General features: G+C 42.0%; 1 long non-coding RNA gene across 1 annotated transcript in view; it reads right to left on the bottom strand.

The window, feature by feature from the left end:
• Nucleotides 1–274: 274 nt before the first annotated feature.
• Nucleotides 275–21,222, bottom strand: part of LOC144380047 (uncharacterized) — a 30,822-nt gene continuing 9,874 nt past the window's right edge. The window contains exon 3 of the long non-coding RNA XR_013443773.1: nt 275–1,717. This is a non-coding gene — a long non-coding RNA (uncharacterized LOC144380047). The remainder of the gene's footprint in view (nt 1,718–21,222) is intronic.

Below are 21,222 nucleotides of genomic sequence, written 5' to 3'. Positions count from 1 at the left end.
ATCCTACGTAGTATATAAGTGAAGTTAAGCCACATTTTATAAATGAGGAAAGAGACGTTATTAGTCAGAGATCAAGAGAAATGACCTGCAATCTCACTCTCAGAACTAGTAAGTACTGCACATGGCATTTGAGTCTAGTTCTGTCTGATGTGGGCGCCTCATCGTGCGAAAGCTGAAGACCTGCCACACACCCTTGTACCAAGCGTAAGCTGCTAGTGATTCCTTGTTAATGTCACAGTCCAATGTGGATATTTGGTGGGCAGCTTTCCCTGGGGTGATTCTAGAGCCCAAGATCCCTCCACGTGGGTCTCGGCCGTCTGATAGGCCTCGGGGTCTCCAGAAAATAGGGGTTGGAGACAGCATGTCTGTTTTTCAAGCACCCCCCTCCCAGAAGGGACGCGTCTCCTCTCTTCACATCCCATTGGCAGAAGCTGGTCAGATGGGCCCACCTCGAGGCTGGAGGCTGAGACACCTTGCCTCTGGCAGGACAACCACTTTCCAGAAATAACTCTACACTTTGAATAGGAAGCATGAACGCGGTGGACAGCCGACCCTCTCCGATGTGACAGTGCTGACACCTGAATGAGTGAATGAGTAAATGAAGACATCTTGCTTCTCACACTCCTACTAACAAAGATTAAGGACACTCTCCCTATAAAGGTGCTCTCCATGGCAGGTTGAGGAATGACTAAATCACCTCAATGAATCAAGGCGGGTCCAGGTTTGCTAAGGTCTCTGGAGTTACCAAAACAACCTCAAAACAGTCCATCTTTTCTGAGGACACAGTGCAGAGAGACATCAGGTTGTCCACACGTCAGTGGAACAGGACCCCTGGTGTTGCCCAACCAGTCCTGGATTGTCGACTCCAGATTGGCTCTACACGCGAGAGAGAATTTTCTACCATCCGTAAGCCACAGTAGTCCGGACTGTCACGTGCAGACAGTCCCAGTGCTGACTAAGGCGCCCAGGACTCTGTCTCTCTTTATCAAAGAGTATCATTATGCAAAACACGCCACTACTGACCACACCAGCCTCCACCACAGCTATTTCTGTGGATCAAAGGATCCATCTGGAAACCTCGCTTTCGTCACTGGCATTTCTGCCTTCCCACGCTAGTCACCTCAGCTGGCCGTGATGGCAGGGCCTGCTGGGCGAGACTTGACAAACAGGAGGAAATGAAGGGTTTTCTCACAGGCCTTGCCCACAGGTTGCCTTGCTGTCAAGCCTGTTTTACGCTGAGCGACTCTGGTAGGTTGGGTTGAAAGTGCAGTGGTAGAAATCCTTCCAGACAGCTGTCATCTTCCTGGAAACTGTAGCTTCCTGTTACCCTTGTAAACCTCTAGGGACAGGAGCTCAAAAGTGATCCACTTCCTTCTGACACTTTTACAGTGAGATGGCCTTCCCTAAGCCCTCCCCCTTGGGCCTGCTAACCCAGATCACCTGCAGTCCGGGGCAGAGGCTGACCGAGGTAGGCCTCTGCGGACGCGCAGGGCTGATATTTCTGTGGAAAGCTCTGCTTGTCAGTGCAGAACTCAAACTCTCAGTTTTGAATCCCGAAGTTTCAGGACGCACAGTGGGGCATTGCTTCCAGTCCCTGGCTCCAAGGAAGGCCCCACTGAGATTGTTGCTGGATTTTTCTCCTTGGTGCTGTGGTTTGCAATATTTCTTCGACCATGAACGCTCAGAGCAAGAGATGAATCTTGAGAACCACCTCCTCCTAGACAAGAAGTACACATGTTCATGCAATGCACAACTTTGCCCGTAATTCCCTAAGGCTCTAGGATCCCTGACACCTATCCCTGAGTCTAGAACCCCCAGGTTAAGAAGTCTTGCTTTCGAACTCCAGGACAGATTTAGAAATCTGGGAAGTCATCTAGTTTCCTCTTTGAGGTAGAGTCCTCACTACCGCTCCAAAAGAGAGTTGTCTAAATTGATTCTAGAGGCTTCAATTGCTTACATGCTTTACTGTAACTTATGACCAACAGTGAGAAAAATGCAGCACACTCCCTCCCCACTTCCTGCTCCAAGGTCCTTTATCTGAAATTTAAGTCCCAACTAACTCTCCTTTACTGATTTATACAAATAACCCACACCCGGCCACATTGGACTGTCTATGTGCAGTTTCCCAAACACACTGAGGTGCCTTCTTCTCAACTCTGCCTTTGCTCAGTTTCCTACCCCTAGATACCTCTTTGTCCATCACTATCTGTCAGAATGCCACGACTTCGCCATAAAACTTTTCTTGAACCCTTTTTTTGTGCTGTCCAGCCTGAGCTTGAATATCTCTTACGGGACATATCAGCTTCCATAGTGGATTATTTGGGCCTCTGTAAGGCAGAATATTTGAATTCTTGAGGTCTGGGATCTGAATGATTGGGTTTCAATTCTGGCTCTGGTTCTTTCTTGGCTGTGTGACCTGCATATATTTCTTAACCTCTCTGTGCTTCAGTTCCCTCCTCCCTCATTGACAAAATGGACACAATAATAGTTCCCACTTCATAGGTTTAAACGAACTAACCCATGTAAAATTCGTAGCACAGTGCCTGGCACATGGAAAGCATTTGATAAAGAGTATTTTTATTTTAGTTGATTGTATACTTTTGTCCCCATACCCTATCATGAAGCTGTTAAGTAGTTGAAGGGAGAGCCTGGGTCTTAGTCATCACTTTATACCTCCTAGAACCCTAGCAAGAAAAACTTTGGACATAGTAAATAATCAATAGATGATATTTGAATGAAAATGAATCATCCACGAAGATGTTATCTAAGGACTTCAAACAGCATTGTTGTCATCTATATTTCATGAATAAATGAGAGGTGGGGAACAGTACAATGGATGCTAATTTGAGACTACACCTCATTCTGGGTCTTGAAAAAACATCCTGACTGCAACTATCTGTCCTAACCCCAGAATTTTTATTCCATCATGAAGGAATGCCAACAGTTCCCATATTCCCTAGGTATGACTTTTTTTTCAACTCTTGTTTAATTATATAGATATTTATTTAGCAACTATTAGGTGCCAGGCCCTGTGGTGAGGGCTGGAGATCAAAGAGGTCCTTCTTGGGCTCCTGAGAACCAGCTGCCCCAGCGCTGGAACTCAAGCCCAGGACCCAGGTCACATGCACATTTTTATATTCCGTGAGCTTGAAGCCTAATAGCAAGGTCAGATGGCAACTGGCCTGCAGGATTTACCTGTCTTATGACAAGAGGTGTGTTTTTATGTCAAATGACAGAACAGTACATCATAGGTCATTATAATTCTAGTAATTCTGTAATCATTCTAATAATATGTATAGAAAATTTACTACATCACTTCTGACCACCCAGCCCACTGAGCTGACCCAAATAGGCCCCTTGCCACATAGAAATACTAGACACAATGTAACAAATTTATTTTCCATATAGCCAAGTTTGATAAGAAAAAAATGAATCCTCGGGTGCCAAGAATGGCATGAAATCAAGTCAGAGGAATAAATATGAGCTGATGCCAGGAGGAGGCCACAGGAGCCTCAGATGAAGTTATAGACCCCCTAGGGCAAGGGAGATAGATTTCTAATGCCTACCAAAAAAAAAAAAAAAAAAAATGTGGGTTTAGGCCTAAAGGAGAAAAAGAAACTGAACTCCTTTCCTAAACATATCATCTGCCTAGGGTTCTGAGAGGAGTATGAAAAGTCACCTATGAAAATCCAAACTCTGAGTCTACACCACACATAGGTTTAGGGTCTTAACTTATAAAGTTTCCATGATGTGGAACCTCTAGCTGGTAGTTTAACATAGTCTAGGGTCACTCGGTGTCCCCTGGAATTCAGCAAAAGCCAAGGCAAGATATATCTGTAGAGACACTTTCAAAGACGATCTCCTCTTGGTTGTTGCAAAAGCACTTTGAACCCTAGGTGGAATCATCCCTCCTCACCAAGCCTGGCCACGTGCCAATCCACCCTACTCAAGCATGACACCACTTCCCATGAAGGTACACGAGTCCAGGAATTGTCCTTGACACCCTACACCAATCCATCACCAAGGCTCATCGATTTTACCTTGTAAATATCTATCAGACCTGTCCCCTTCTCTCCATTTCCAATACCCCATCCTAGTCCAAACCACTGCCATCTCTCCCCAGTCCCCTAACTGGTTTGCCCTGCATCCACTCTATCAGGTGGAACCATAGGAAATGGCCATCTTCTAGGACAAAAAGAATCTAGACATGAAACTTCCATAGGATTCAACCTGATATTTCTTCCCATCTGATTTCCACATTACAGAGTGAGTTACCTTTCCATAAAGCTCCCTGCTGAAACCTTCCATGGCTTTACTACTGCTTTTGAGCTAAAGATAAAACTTCTAAGCATGGCCTACAAAGCCATGTGATCTTACCTTTCTCTCCAGCCACACCTCCCCACTCTTGCTCATTCCCTCTGCACCTGACCCACTGGATTTCTTCTAACGCCGCATCCTCTCCGCATTTCCTGTTCCACAGAACTTTTACACATGCTGTTTTCATGGCCTAGAATATTCTTCAAACCCCTCTTCAATCATACAACTCCTTATTCTGCAGATCTTTAGAGCCTTATCTGACCTTTCCGCCTTCACCAAAGGCCCCATCACATGGTCTCTTAATGCGAAGGTCATCTCCTTCACGGCACTTGTCCCAGTGACAATTTTACATTAGAACTGCAAGTCTCATGACAATAGGGGCTGGGTCTGTTCTCACTGACCGCTGAATCTCCAACCCAATGCCAGGCATAGGGTAGGTGCTAGTGTTTTGGGGGGTAAATACAACATTTTAAAACTATGGAATGGAGGAGTGAAAAGACTGGATGCAAGGTGACCAAGGTGGAAACAGATGTAAGGGTCCTGCAAGGGAAGGTGAAGACCTAAAACTAAGGCCTATTCTTCATGCATTACCTTGGCTAGTCTTCAGAACAGCCCATGTTTTGCTTTAGGCATTTTATAAACAAGGAACCTAGAGATATCAAATGACTTGTCCCGCGTTCACATAATGGTAGACCTAAGATGACTATCTAGGTTACCCCATCCAGTCTTCTTATTTAAAAAAAAAAAAAATTTGACAGGGCGCCTGGGTGGCTCAGTCGGTTAAGTGTCTGCCTTCAGCTCAGCTCATGATCCCAGGGTCCTAGAATTGAGTCCCGCATCGGGCTGCCTACTCAGCAGGGAGCCTGCTTCTCCCTCTCCCACTCCCCCCCTGCTTGTGTTCCCTCTCTCGCTGTGTCTCTCTCTGTCAAATAAAAAAATAAAATCTTTAAAAAAAAATTGAGATAAGCAGAGGAGATAGCAAGGAGCTCTGGAGTGAGAGCCGGGAACTCCAAAACCTACAGGAGCCAGGCAGGTAATGTAAAGACTGAGGTACACCAGAGCTAAGAGAGTGTTGGGAACTGCATCCAGCTGGAAGGTGCATGCCCATTTAATTCCAGGTCTGAACTATTGTTGGTGGATGTGAATGCGGGCCCAGTATTTTTAGGCTGCCCTAATTTTAAGAGCAATTTAAACCTGGACGTTTGTATGAAATCACTCCGATTTTAAGACACTATGCAGATCAAACAGAACATGTCTGTAGGAGGAACGTGGGCTGCTGATGCCAGTTTGCAATCCTCAGTCTAGCTGGATGGGGGAGCAGGAGGAAAGATGCAGTGCACAGACTTAGCTTGCACCTTGCATAGAAAACATTTGGGTAGGGCCCTCATAAATAATCTTAGCAATAGCTATCCAACTTGGACTTTGATGGTTCCATAGAACTGAGACGTCAGGCTCAGTTAATCTGTAACTGGCTTTATTGTTCCCGGAGCACTGTGTTCTGCTAAAGCAAAGAAACAAAACCTGTGGGAGGATAAACATCTTCATTCTCCCCAAGGAAGGCAATGAGGCAAGGAACCCAAATGGCCACTGGGGGAGAATGTATAGATCACTGACTAGGTTGTTCCCCGTCCAAACAAAATACAGTCCAAAGAAAAGCTGCGAATGGCCCTCAGCTTAATTCAAATTCCCACTGAGACACTGAAGTCACTTTCAGTATCCCAGAGATCCTGGGAAAGTTTATCTTGATCTCATTCTGAGTTCCTTTTTCCCTAGCGTTTTTCACTGAAGGAATAAAAGGATGTCACACACTGCTCTTCCAAGAAAGAAGCTGTGATCGAATCAGTATCTGCTTTAGCTTCATTCAGTTCCTCTAGCTCTGGAGGGGCCGGGCACATAGAAGAGCTTCCCAGATTTTCCCAATTTGACCTCCCCCGCCTGACCACCAACTAAGTACAGGCCTCAGCAATCACTGGGATCTTTTTTCCTATGCCGTTTATTTACTCAGTTAAATCACTAGCTACTCAGCCGCCATCATGAGCGTTATCTTCTGGAGAATGTTGCTGACTTGAGATCCTAGAATGTCTCTCATACTTACCAGTAATTTTTAAAAGGCATCAGAAGCCAGTAAGAGAGTTCAGCAACAACCTTCCCGCATTCCCGGGTCATGGGAAGAGAAACCATTTGACTGTTGTCCGGGATAGTCAGCGTGTTTACGTCGCTCTTGCATTAGTGAGGCTAGGCCAACTACTGGGACAAATAACCCAGAAGTTTTGACGCATTAAGAGAATAAAAATTTGTTTCTGACTTCCATTACAAAGGTCAGTTCACATTGGCAGGGCTGAACAGTTCTGCTCCATGTAGTCAATCGGAGACTCAGGGTCCTTCCGTCATGTGGTCCCACCATCCTCTTAGCCCAGGGGATGGCAATATTTTTTTGCAAAGGGCCATAGAGCAAATATTTTAGGCTTGGTTGGCCATATGGTCTCTGTTGCAACTATTCAACTCTACCATTGTAGCACAAAGCAGCCATGAACAATACGTAAATGGATGGGCACAGCTATGTCACCGTAAAACTCCACCGTAAAAACTGAGGTACAAAGCAGGGAGGGGACTGCAGTTTGCTAGTGTTACTCTAGGACCTCGTCTCTCTCTCTCTCTCTCTCTCTCTCTGCATTCAGACAATGGGCAGAGAAAGAGCAAGCTCCAGGAAAGAGGCACATGTAAAATTAATGTCTATCCCCGTATAACTGTCATGAGGATTACATTACACAGTGCGTACAAAATGCATAGCGTAAAGGTTACTATTTAGGAGTTGCTTGATAAATGTCATCATTTTTAAAATCCAGAATAAACTACCTTTGATATTTACAGGAGTAAGTGGTCATATTTAATTGAGGGAACGCAGGGAAGGTTACAGTTGAGTCTCAAAGGTAGGGTGGGATTTTAACAAACAGAAGTGGGGGAGCAACTTGAGCAAAGGTGAAACCATTGGAAAGCAATGGGGGGTTAGTAAGTGCATTTGGCTCAGTTGGCTGGAATGCAGGGTCATGAGGAGGAATGGTAAGACATAAATCTGGAGAGGTAAATAGGCTTTGAATACCAGGTTTAAAGATCAAATGTTCAGTGGCAATAGGGAGCCATTGAAAGTTGTTAGGAAGTACACACCTAAGTCTTGTGTCTCAAATATCTGTTTGTAAATTTGTTATTTGAAACACAGACTATGTTTTCTAACATAGCAAAAGCAATGTCCCTTTGCCTTCTCTGGGTCTCCTGACTCTTGTCACAAGAACCTCAAAAAGCATCCTCTTAAAGTCCTTTTTTTTTTTTTTAAGATTTTATTTGAGAGTGTGTGTGTGCACAAGCAGGGTGGGGGTAGGGAGGCAGAAGGAGAGGGAGAAGCAGAGTCCCCGCTGAGCAGGAAGCCTGATATGGGTTGATCCCAGGACCCCGGGATCATGACCTGAGCCAAAGGCAGACGCTTGCTTAACTGAATGATCCACCCAGGCGCCCCTAAAAAAGTCCTTTGATATTAGTTTTATATGATGCTGCATCTACCTAGTATTTAAAGACAGATTTGCCATGACACTGAAAAGGTTCTTTTTTTTTTAAATCTCAGCAAAGAAGGCTGACACAATAGCCTGTAACAAAAATTTCCCCCCAGATTCTCTGTGGATTGTAGCTATCTTAAGGATATTCAGTGCAAATGTGAATGCTTGCAAAAAAAAAAAAAAAAAAAAAAAGGCCATTTGTGACTCACAACACTAGTGCTGAATTTTTTTTTTTTTACTACAGAAAAAGCTTTAGGTATCCTCATATATTCTTGAACTCAACAATGGTCCTTCTAGGAATTAAGGTATAAACACACATACAGCTATGAGGAGGCTCATCAAAGCTTTGTTTATAGTAACAAAAACTTAGAAATAACCATAGAGAAATGTTTAATCTATATTACGGAAAACTATGCAAGGAAAATGGTGTTATAAGAAAATACTAAAGATAAGGGAAATATTTGTAATATATTAAGTTTAGAATTTGGTTTCAAATTAATATAAACAGTATGATGTCATGTTAATTGGAAATATGATAAAAATTGTACCAGCATAATATTCACATTCTTCCTCCCTACACCTCCAGGGCAAATTCAGTCTTTGCTGCCTGGGTTCCCAGCACCACCACTGCCCAAGATACCTTTACGGTCCCCATCAATGACATCTTACCTTAAGCAAACAGTTCTGTTTTTCTCAGATAAATTCTTTGAGTTTCGTGATATGTAATCAGAATAATGAAGAGAGATGAGCTATTATTGCAGAAGCAGTAATAAAGAATTTGAGTTCTGTGAATGCTGATTTTGCTTGCTGGAGACCCAAAACTGCAGGAGGGACTTGAATTTATTAGGATTATATTTATATGCATATCCACAGGGAAAAAGACCGCAGGTATACCCACGAAGATATTACTGTGATTTGGATGAGGCTGTTTTATTCTTCCTACATATGTGTATCTCCCAAGTCTTCTAGCTCTGGGTGTCTGTGTATAATCTTTTTCATTTAATCCTCAAGTACCTCCATGAACTAGGTTCCATGATGACACCTAGTTTACAGGTGAGGAAGCTGGGGCACAGAGAGAGATGAACATGCATGCTGCTAGTATTTGAGGCGTGAGGGACGGACCTGAGCAATCTGACTCCAGAACCAGTGCCCCAAACACTGACAGTAACTACACAGCTTCTTATTCTTGTTTATTTTATTTTATTTTTATTTTTTATTTTTTTTTAAAGATTTTTTATTTATTTATTTGACAGAGAGAGACACAGCGAAAGAGGGAACACAAGCAGGGGGAGAGGGAGAGGGAGAAGCAGACTCCCCGCTGAGCAGGGAGCCCGACGTGGGGCTCGATCCCAGGACCCTGGGATCATGACCTGAGCCGAAGGCAGATGCTTAATGACTGAGCCACCCAGGCGCCCCTATTCTTGTTTATTTTATAAATTTATTTTCAAATGAAATATTTTCATCCTATAATGCAGTATAATAATGAAACTAAAATAACAGATGCTCAGGTACCCAGCACGCCACCCTAATAAATCTTAATGTTTCACCATATTTTCTTTAGATAATGTTTAAAGAGAAAAATTATAGATATAACTAGTATGACTCTTTTTTTTAGGGTTTATTTATTTGAGAGAGACAGAGAGAGAGAGAGAGGACACACACAGGGGTGGGTTGGGAGGGGCAGAGCAAGAGGGAGAATCTCAAGCAGACTCCCCGCTGAGCACAGAGCCCATGCTGGGGTTGATCTCATGACCCTGAGATCATGACCTGAGCCAAAACCAAGAGTCAGACGCTCAACCGACTGAGCCACCCAGCTGCCCCCAGTATGCTCCTTTAGTAATGAAGATTATATTACTAAAAGCAACGAAAGGCTGAATAACAGACTGTAGTTGTCCATGTCCCAGAGAAGTCCCCCTCCCCATAATCAACAAGAGGAAGCTCTGACAATATGAAGACTGATGCTCATTTTCCTAAGGAGGGAGCAATGAGCCAAAGAGACTGTGAGATGGTGGTAATGTGAAGCATTTTTTACCCTGACCCTGGTCCTATTTCTGAAGCAACAGCTTATCTGAAATTTGGTGTTTATCATTTCAAATTTTATATAATCCTGCATATGTAGGTCTTCATTAAATATGTAGCATTGTCTGGTCTGCTTTTAAGAATTATATACATGGGGTCATAACACGCCATCAAAATGTACACAATGGTCAAAGCCGGTCCCTGTCAAGTTCAATCTATCATCCCTTCCATACGCTCTGATTTTTTTATCCTTTGTCTCTCTATGCTGCATTGCGAGTGAATTCTTCAGTACTGCCTTCCAATTCCTTAATTCTCCCTACAAGTATGAAATGTTATATTGCAAAGACTTTCATTGTTTCTGTTTCCAGGATTTCTATCTAATGCATCCTTTTACATTTCAGATTTTCTTACTTGTGTTCTGTAATTTCCTTTTTCTTTTTTTTTTTTTTTTGATTTTTTTATTAACATATAATGTATTATTTGTTTCAGGGGTACAGGTCTGTGATTCATCAGTCTTACACGATTCACAGCGCTCACCATAGTACATACCCTCCCCAATGTCCATCACACAGCCACCCCATCCCTCCCACCCCCCTCCACTCCAGCAACCCTCAGTTTGTTTCCTGAGATTAAGAGTCTCTTATGGTTTGTCTCCCTCTCTGGTTTCGTCTTGTTTCATTTTTCCCTCCCTTCCCCTATGATCCTCTGTCTTGTTTCTCAAATTCCTCATATCAGTGAGATCATATGTAATTTATTTTTTCAATGAATTTTATGCCTTCCTTTTTCTCCTTGAATACCTTAAACGTGCATAGTTCATAGTCTTTGTCAAATAAATTAATATATTAAATAAATTAATTAGTTTCATCCCTAGTGAATTCACGTCTTTCTTACTATTAGATTCCTTCACGTGTTTGTAGTCATTAATTTACACGTTTGTTTTAAGATTTTATTTTTAAATAATCTCTACACCCAACATGGGGCTTGAACCCACAACCCTGAGATCTAGAGTCATATGCTCTACCGACTGAGCCAGCCAGGCACCCCTGTAGGTTTGTTTTAAATTGAAAAGATGGTGTTTTCATTTTCCTTTTATCTTTCTTTGCTGTCTGTCCCTCATTCCAGGAGTTTTGAAGCTGCCTCCACCTGGTGCCCCAGATCCCAATCCAGAGCACAGCCTCTTAAGGACAGGTTAGAGAAGCCCTGGGGATGACAACTGGGATATCACCAGTCAAGCCGCTGAGTCAGCAGGCAGTCTGGTTAAGTTGCTGCTCAAACCGTAGAGCCCGTGTCCTCCTTCCTCCCAAATCATGTGTGTGCCAGGATGCATGGGGTCCAAGCATTCGTTGGTAGAAGTGTTTCCCCAATCTTCTTTTATGAGACATCAAGTCCCATTCCAAGACCTGGCTTCAAGTAACAGTCCTGTGTCCAGTCCTCCAACTCTCGTGACACATTTTCAAGTCCCTGTTACCCAAGAGAGCCAAGCTCCTGATGCTACTGCTGCTTCCAGATCCAGCAAACCTGTAACTCCAGTCCCACTCACCACTTACATTGTTTGTCCATTTCCGATACACGGGGATATTTCTCTTGTGTTTTCAGTCCATGTATATTTTAAGATGAACCATATAAAAGTTCTAAAATTGGGTGATTTTACTCTATAAGAACTGTAATCACAGAAGGTTCAATTTAGTATTTTTTATTTCTTTTTTCATACCTCAGCTGTTTTGTCAGCATTTTGGAGCAGAGGAGGTATGTCAAAATATGAATTTACTCTTCTGATTTGACCAGAAGTCTCTTCTCTCCCTTAAAAGGAATTTCCCGTTCCTGAGTTAGAAATTGACTGCCAGAAAAAAAACAATGAAGGTGCAGGATTCTTAAGGTCAGAGCAAGGAATCAGAAAAAACAAAAAAGGAAGTGTCAGGGCACCTGGCTGGCTCAGTCAGTAGAGCATGTGATTTTTTTTTTTTTTTACGATTTTATTTATTTATTTGAGAGAGAGAGAGAACACAAATTGGGGGGAGGGGCAGAGAGAGAGGGAAAAGCAGACGCTGAACTGACTGAGCCACCCAGGTGCCCTGAGCATGTGACTCTTGATCTCAGGGTCATGAGTTGGAGCCCCACACTGGGCATGGAGCCTACTTAAAATATATATATATATACACACATATATATATATATATATATAAATTAAGAAAAAAAAGTGCTACCCAATTAAGGACACTAAAATTAGGGGAGTCAATGATGGAGAAGAAAATAACCAGGGTTGAAAAGCGGGATAAGATGGGATTAGAGGAATCAAGAGGACACTCTTAGAGAAAACACTTGTGAAACATCTTTCTGAAGGCCCATTCAGGAAGTGAATGTGAGGTCCAGGAAAAGGAATTATATGCTTATATGCCAAATGATTGCAGAGAAAGCAGATTTGACCTAAACTCTGGATTGCCCTGGGAACTCCATCAGAAAGGTCCTTGTTTTTCCCAGGGAAAGGGAAATAGCTTAGCGGGGCTGGGTTCAAAGAGGTAGACTCAATGAAAACAAAATCATGTTACTCCATCTGAGATAGATGTTACAATTCCACTGTGTGTGCCCCTGTCTAGTGTCTGGCTGCAAAGCGGTTCTATACCAAGCTTCTCCACAAGACAATCAAGGAGACTTGACTCCCTACAGCCATGTGAGGCACTAGTGATTCACCACAGAGGAGGAGCCCTGGGAAGGATTAAGGGAAAGGACTATGGCTGAAAGAAGAGAAATCTTTGATCTGGTGGTTGATCACTGGAGCAATGAACAGGAGAAGTGATGGGAGCTGATTGTTTGAGATGCAATCTTGGGTTCTTTCATTCAGCTCAGGATGCCCCTTCCCCAATCAGCATCTCAAGCCTACAAAGGTTTTTCTGCAAAATAATACACACCACCTAATTCACAAGAGCATTATAATTACTATGCTTCACATACACAATAATAAAGACACCTAAGCAATGTTCTTCCATCAGAAGCGATATGGAATCACATGCTAAGTTTTCCCCTAGCCTTTCCATCTGGGTTAGCATTGTGATCTTAATTGTCTTCCAGTTCATACACTTTTCTTGAATGCATAGGAATAATGAGCTCTGGGCTCTGGTCTGTCTGTCACATGTGAATTATTAAGCCAGATTCCTAGACATTCCACTGTACAGCAGTCTTGTTTCCAGCAACTTCACATTCACCTGTATGAAGTAAAACATCTGGTTGCTGGACATGACTTCACAAGTGTGGTATTCCCATTACCTTGCAGGTTATCATGAAGACAGCAAGTCATTGCATCACTAGAAGTCCAGCTTCCTCTCCCTTCAGAGGACCACGTAAGAAGAGCCAAAGCCCCCAGCATATATGGAACCAGTGACATCTGCATTCCCTGCAGATATACCCTTTTACTCTAACTAGTCCCGGCTTTACTGCCTCCAAGGATTGTAAACTGTTTTCCGACTTGATTACAAAATTTCTTCAAAGATTTTGTGCTTGAATAAATTGTCTCAAAAGAAGTGAGTAAAAATCTTCTCAGGAGCTCAGTTTTAGCTCCTTCTTCCCCGGGATGCCAAAACATCTTATAAGAAACATGAAGTCTAAAAAAAATAGATAAGGCTACTCTTTTTTGTTTATTATATGGAAACTGCCCCATTGCCTTGGAATTACACCTCATATATTTTATCTCATACATGCTAGTTGGTCGCATTCCATTATTTTATTCACGATGCACCAACTTTGGGGAATATCAGAAAAGAGAAATCCAAGCACAGCACTGCTGTATAGCAAAGGGAGAAGGGGCACAGGATTTGTTTCTTGGCCTCTCTGGACCTAAGTTTGCTCATCTCTTTAATTAAGAACACAGTACTTATCTGATAGGGGCCGTTAAAAAAAAGCATATGAAATCTTTGAAAACTGTACAGTATTGGAGGATTTTTATCACTGTTTTAATGATAAAAGAATCATAGCATGATGAAGCAGGAAGGGGCCTTGGAAATTAACTAGTCTGGACTTAGGAAATGAAGAAACTGAGCACCAGAAAGGCTAAATGATCTACTACTAATGGGCGTACACCATGCTGGGGGCAACTTAAACTCTGGATGCAGGTAACTGAATCCTTTTGCAGATACTCTCTTCAATACAAGGGCCACACAGATAAAAAGAGAGAGAGGAATGGTGAGCGCTGTGAATTGTGTAAGACTGATGAATCACAGACCTGTACCCCTGAAACAAATAATACATTATATGTTAATAAAAGATAAAAATAAAATGAATGGAGGGGCGCCTGTGTGGCTCAGTCGTTAAGCATCTGCCTTTGGCTCAGGTCATGATCCCAGGGTCCTGGGATAGAGCCCCGCATCGGGCTCCCTGCTCAGCGGGAAGCCTGCTTCTCCCTCTCCCACTCCCCCTGCTTGTGTGCCCTCTCTCGCTGTGTGTCTCTCTCTCTCTGTCAAATACATAAATAAAATCTTTAAAAAAATAAAAAATAAAAAAATAAAATAAATGGGAAAAAAATAAATAAATAAATAATTTAAAAAAAGAGAAAGAGAGAGAGGAGCCAGGTGTCAGCTGAGGAATCGGTGGAGAGCACTGGGGATTGTAATGAGCTGGAAATGCATATCCAGCTCATCCAGGAAGGACATCTATTATTTATCTCCAGGTAATGTTCACCATATCAGAGCATAGGGCCAGGATTGCTAGATCTTCTCATTTTTTCTAGAGAGACCAGAAATCTAGATTTTTGATACATGAAGACTCCCAATTTTTAAATCTGTAAGCAGCAAAATGAAAAATAAACAAGTAGGACTACATCAAACTCAAATGCTTCTGCACAGCAAAGGAAACCATCAACAAAGTGAAAATCTTAAAAATTTTAAATATTTCCATTTTTTAAATATTACATAGGCGAAATACGTCAAACAACACACCTGAGGGTAAAAATTAGCCTATGGTTTACCAGTGTGTTACTCCGATCTACAGAGAAATGTCCAGTTTCTTTCTCATGGTAGCAAAGGCCCTGTATGATCTGTCCCCTGCTTCCATCTCCAGCTCACTCTCCTACCTGTCCTTGCCTTGTACTTAGGTTCCAGCTGCAGCAAACAGCTTATTTACTACAACAAACACAACTACTGACTCTCGCAAACGTGCCCACTGATTGTCACTCTACTGCCCCTTGCCCTTGCCCCTTGTGCCTTATGCCTGCAATTCACCTCTGTCCCCTAACTCGTATATTTATGATGGTTCAGCTCTTATTTCCACCAGGAAATTATCCTTGGGCAGTCTCCCCCCAATACCACCACCACTCAACATGTTCATCCATTATGTTCTTATAATATCTTGCACATCTGATTGCATTTACCTCATAGTACTGTAAGTACTTGTTTTATGTCTATTGTTCCAACCAGAATCTCAACAAATGTTGAATTGAAATTAGACTCTTCATTCTTACTCAAACGTGACCATTGATCTCCCTTCCTAAACCTTACTCTGCTTCTATCCTGGTGTTTGACTCTAAGTACTACTGATCTGCTGGAAGAGATGCGGAAATTTTCTCAACAATGGATGACCTCATGGAGGACACCCTCCTCAGGAACTCAGATGACTACCTCTTCTTTGGATGGGAGGTTGTGGGATGCAGTCAATCTCCCGAACACAGCCCTCTCTTCAGCACCCGAGACAAGACTATCCCATGTCTTGGTCCTTCTTTATTTGTCTCCCCCTTGTGTTATTTTCCACTGTTTGCTTCTGTCCTATTCATGCTCCAAAAGGAGCTAAACTTTCCCTGACTGGTACTGGCCACTAAGCCACTAAATCTCCTTAGAGCTCCCACCTGATTCAGCCCCACTTGGGATCTTGTATAGAACTACAATTCCTCACTGTGACAAAGTGGGCTAACTGGAGGGGGGACGTGGAGGGTGAAGTTGGCTCTACCTGAATTGTATGGACTGACAGCAGAAGACTGACTGACCAAAGGAAAATCATGGTGCTCTTAATTAAAGAAGAATAAATGAATGCCAGAGAGACAAAAGCATAGATGAGCATTGTACTACATCTCTTAATTCCCAGTCCAAGACTTCTTCCACAGCCCCCTTCCACCCCAATCTGGGTGGCTACTTGAGTCCACGTCATCAGAATTTGATGTTTAACCAGAATAAACTCTAATTGGGGTTATTTATCATAATAAAACCTGAAGTACAGTTATAAAGATTTCACTTTAACTTTGCAGAACCGTGGACAGCGCCCTAGCTTGGGCCATAAATTCTTAACCATGTGAAGCAGGAAGAAATCTTTGCAACAACACATTAAAGCTCTCTAATTTTACAGATAAGAAAACCAAGGCCCCGAAAGGTTATATAATGACTTGTCTAACGTTATACAGAGATGAAGGTCAAATTCAAGTCCTAGAATCCAAGTCCAGGTCTCTTTGCCCTAAACCCTGCTGTTTCCCAAAACATTATGACAATGTGGGGGAAATGGCAAAGGGACAGATCCAGGGAACTTTAGCGGAGACCTCTTATTTCTCATTTTCAGCATAAATCTCTTCTTACTTCTGTTTTGGGGAACTACAACTCCCCTATTGCAGGGAATATATCCTGCTCTCCTCTGGCCAGTGGGTGTGATGTGTTCCAGACTGGGCCAATTTATGTTCTCTCTCTCATGATTTCAATATGAGTAGGGTTACTTAAAAAAAGGACATATAGTTGAAGGTGATGTATTCCCTTGCTGGCATACTGAAGGGAATCTTTCAAATTTGAAGAAACTTGATTTCATATAACCTAGAACCATGAATGTATAAAGATATATATATTTTTTAATTCTCCCAAATATTTGCTCTAGCTCTTCCTTATTCTTACATCACTCACCTCTCTAAAGCTATCAAGAATTAAAAACCATTTAGTATTTTTCCACTTCATTATGTAATTTATACCTTTTTCCAGCCTGTTGGACAGATAGTACAGGTAGAATTTAGCTCTGAGATAATAATCAATTCTTCACTCTAAAATAGAAATATAAAAAAGTCTACTCATGATGACCCTTAAACCTGCCTTTGGAACATATTCTAAAGTTATTATTCTTTCACATGGGTGAGTCCATAAATTGCTGAGTTTGGATTGATTCATATTTCATTCACAGATTGTGTGAGATTGCCTTCCATCTTATAGTCTTTGGTTTTACCCTGAGTTCATTTAAAATGTGTCACCACACTCTCTGGAGACACCTAGATAGCATGATCCACAGTTTACTGATGGAGAGATTGTTAATAGAGTTTACACAGCTGTATATAACCTCAGAGAACAGGGTGGGAGTGAAAGGACAAGGGGAAAAGGAAAAATTAGGCATCTTGTGTAGTAAAAAGAGCCTGAGTTGAGGGGCGCCTGGGTGGCTCAGTCGGTTAAGCGTCTGCCTTCGGCTCAGGTCATGATCCCAGGGCCCAGGGATCAAGCCCCACATCGGGCTCCCTGCTCTGCAGGAAGCCTGCTTCTCCCTCTCCCACTCCCCCTGCTTGTGTTCCCTCTCTCGCTGTCTCTCTCTCTGTCAAATAAATAAATCTTTAAAAAAAAAAAAGAGCCTGAGTTGAAAGTGAAACAGCCTTGGGATTTTGGGGTTCTAGATCTAGCTTTGTCACTAACCAAGTTATCTTGAGTCTATCATGTCACTTCTCAAGATGGATGAAGTCGCCTCTAACATTCCTCCCAATGTAACACTGTAAGATTTCTCCAGTCATTTGTGCAATTCATAGTTCTATTCTTAATATCACCATGAATTGATCGATAATGGGACACTCCACGATGATGTGTTGTTTTTTTCCAGATCCTGAAAATATATGTTTATATAAGAAATTGATTGCACCCTCTGGCAGGGGGAAAACAGATATTTAGCAAGTTTAGCAGGATCTCATCATTTTTGACACTCTCTAGGGCCTTGTTTCAAGTGGATTTGGGCACAAATATCTTTGGATCCTATAATTACATAAGGGCTTTAAACTGCAGAAACACCTGGTATGATGCTAGATTGAAAATCCAAGACCTGAGTTCCGGCCCTGCCTATAGCTCCTTCTGTATATGACTTCGGTGCATTCGTTAGGACCCTGGTAGATGCAGAAACCCAACTCAAGACCACTTAAACGCAAAGAACGATGGACTCTATGGAAGGATTGAACCACCAAGCTGCAGGGGATCAGAAATGCATCTGAGCATCTGGAACAATCAGGAAATCAAGCTCAACCAGGACTCACCCTTCACCTGGTCTCTCTGCTCCTCCCAGCAGGCTGGCTTTGTTCTCTCTTATTTTACACTGGCTTTCTCTACTTGCTGGGAAATGCAGTCTCCCACAGCTCTAGACTTACTTACTTATTCACTCAATCAGCTATTGCTTTAGAGCCTGACTGCATGACAGGCACTATTCTGGCACAAGGGGCATGGTAATGACAAGGAAAGTGTCTGCCCTCAGGGATCTTATATTCTAGTGGAATAGAGAAAGTTGCACACTAAACAAATGTACAAATGATATACCAGGTAGTCGTAACTGCTGTGGAGAAAAATAACCAGCATAAGGGCTTAGAGAGTGCCAAGTAGTGGTGGTGATGGTGGTGCAGCTGTGTTTTATTTTATAAACATGGCCAGGGAAAGTCTCCTAATGTTTGGTATTATTTGAACAAAAAAGGAGTGAGGGAGAAAGTAATAAGAATATTTGGTGGAACAGTAAACACAAAGACTCTGAAGTGAGAACATGCTCTTGACATGTTCAAAGATAAACAAGGGGGCCAGTATGCTAGAGCAGATGGTGGGGAAAGGAAAAGTGCTGAGATAAAAGATCAGGAAGATAGCAATGGCCAGAGCACATAGATCCAAGATAACTGTAAGGATTTGGGCTTTTACTCTGGGATGGAAAGTCACTGGAAAATACTGAGCTGAGAAGTGACAGGATCTGATTCATGTTTTAGTAGAACCACTCCGGCTATGGTGTGGAGATTAAAGGGTAGGAGGGCAAAGTAGAGGAGGGGAGACTATTTCAATAAGCTAGGTCAGAGAATATGTGGCTGGGTAAGAAATTATGTGGTAGAGTTTGTGAGAAATAATCATATACTAAATACATTTTGAAGGCAGTCAGCATGAGATGCTGAGATATTGGATTTGGAGGTAAAAAAGAAGAGAAGCCAAGATAGCTCAAGGTAGAGAATAAAAGAGATCTGAAGATTGAGCCCCAGAGCTCTCCAACCTTTAAAGATTGGGAGCTGGGAACAAACCCGCAAAGAAGACTGAGAAGGAATAGCCAGCAAGGTAGGAGGAGGAGCAAGAGAGTGGTATCCAGATGCCACCTGTAGAAACTGCAGGAGAGAAAAGGGATCAGGATGCTCACATGTTGTGAATGATGGAGAAAAATGAGGGCTGAGAATTGGCCAATGGTTATGACCACAGAAGGTTCACAGGTGACCTTGACAAGAGCTGTTTTTAGTGGAATGGCAGAGACAAACGTTCTAAAACCTGGTGTTATTGAAAAGGTGCTGAAGCCTCAGTTCCAGTGTTTAAAATCCTAGAGATACTCCATGATTAACCTGTTCAAGTAAAGTACCCATCTTTAGATGAATAAACTATGATCACAGGGAAAGGTAATTTCATGGATCAGTGGTGGACCAGTCAACAGTGGGGGATCTCAGGCTGTCATGTAAAAACATGGGCACTCTGAGATGTATGTGTGGATTGAGAAAGGGGGCAGGAAGGAGGAGGAGGACAAGATCACCATGAATCTCCCAAACACCAGGTCTGCCATTTAATCTTCAATTACAAAGTGGCATTGGAAGTTCCAGTTTCACAGAACTGGTTTTAAAACTGGATCAAATAAGAGAACGTGGTGACTGAACTCTGCATATACTGTAACTTCTTTATAAACTTGATGGATGGTCATCATTTTGCCAAAGTGAAAGTGCACACTTACATGGCATTTCTCCAGGCCACACTGCCTGGCCACACTAGCCCCATGAAGAAGCTGCAGGAATATATATTTAAAATAAGTGGATATTCTGGCTACAACAACACAATTCTTTTTCCCAAGTTTAAAAATTGGGAGCTCTTAGGAAAATGTACTCTTAATATCTCTCAAAACAGAAAGTAGAAAAAAACCACCCCAAGAGGAGCTTAAAGGGGTAGCATAATAAAAATAAGAAATTGGGCACCTGGGTGGCTCAGTCATTAGGTGTCTGCCTTCGGCTCAGGTCATGATCCCAGGGTACTGGGGTTGAGTCCCGTGTCCAACTCCCCGCTCCGCAGGCAGTCTGCTTCTCCTTTTGCCCCTCCTCCCACTCGTTTTCTCAATCTCTCTCTCTCAAATAAATAAATAAAATCTTTCTTAAAAATAAGAAATAATTAGCAAGAAGGAAAGAGGCAAATAAAGAAGTTTTCTTTTTTTCTCCCTCCCTCTCTCTCTCTCTCTACTTATCTGCATGCAGTGGGGATTTGTCCTTGTTCTTTCTTCTAATTCTGACAAGGCATTTCAACTGAAGTGTTTTAAAAATAAAAGAGATCTTGAAGAGCCCTAACCCCAGATGAGCCTAATTACTCCATGGCTCTATGTTAGGGGCTTAAGGGGACTTGTTAATTCTTTGATATGAAAAGAGCCCTATTTGAAGAAAGATTTGAGGAAGTTTTTTTCCTATCCTCAGAGAATTAAGAATTTTTAAGAAGTGCTAAGACCTGTCAGACTTCTTCTCTGGGAATTGTAGATGTCCTAACTTATTTTATCAAATCAGAAATTTTCTCACAAGGCTCAGTACACGAATATGTGACTCTTTTTCTGTGATATGCTCATCTTCTAAAACGAACCACAAAAATCAAGATAAAAGACAATGAAGTTCTGAAACCTCAGAAATTAGTTGAGTGAGTTTCCTATTGCATTTCATCTTCCTTTGTGTTTACTTTATAATCATGCTTACATATATGTCATCCATATATACTCCAGAGAGATGCATAAATTCCCATGATATTTCTCTTTTTAATATAAAATATCTATAATTCTTACATAGGGGATGAATTTTCCACTTGTAACACTTAAAGAACTAATCTCACAGAGCCTTTAAGACAGAGTAGAATGAAGAATTAATATTGTTAAAATGTCCATTCTACCCAAAGCCATCTATAGATTTAATGCATTCCTATCAAGATTCCAATGGCAAATTTTTTACAGAACTAAAAAAAATGATCCTAAAATTGATGTGAAACCACAAAAGACTCTGAAGAGTCAAAACAATCATGAGAAGAATGAAGCTGGAGGCATGATACTTCCTGGTTTAAAACTATATTACAAAATCACAGTAATCAAAACTGTATGGCACTGGCAGAAAACA

This window comes from Halichoerus grypus, chromosome 14 (genome assembly GCF_964656455.1).
Source record: "Halichoerus grypus chromosome 14, mHalGry1.hap1.1, whole genome shotgun sequence".
In the NCBI taxonomy this organism is placed as follows: domain Eukaryota; kingdom Metazoa; phylum Chordata; class Mammalia; order Carnivora; family Phocidae; genus Halichoerus; species Halichoerus grypus.
This window is presented reverse-complemented; position numbering and strand designations above follow the sequence as displayed.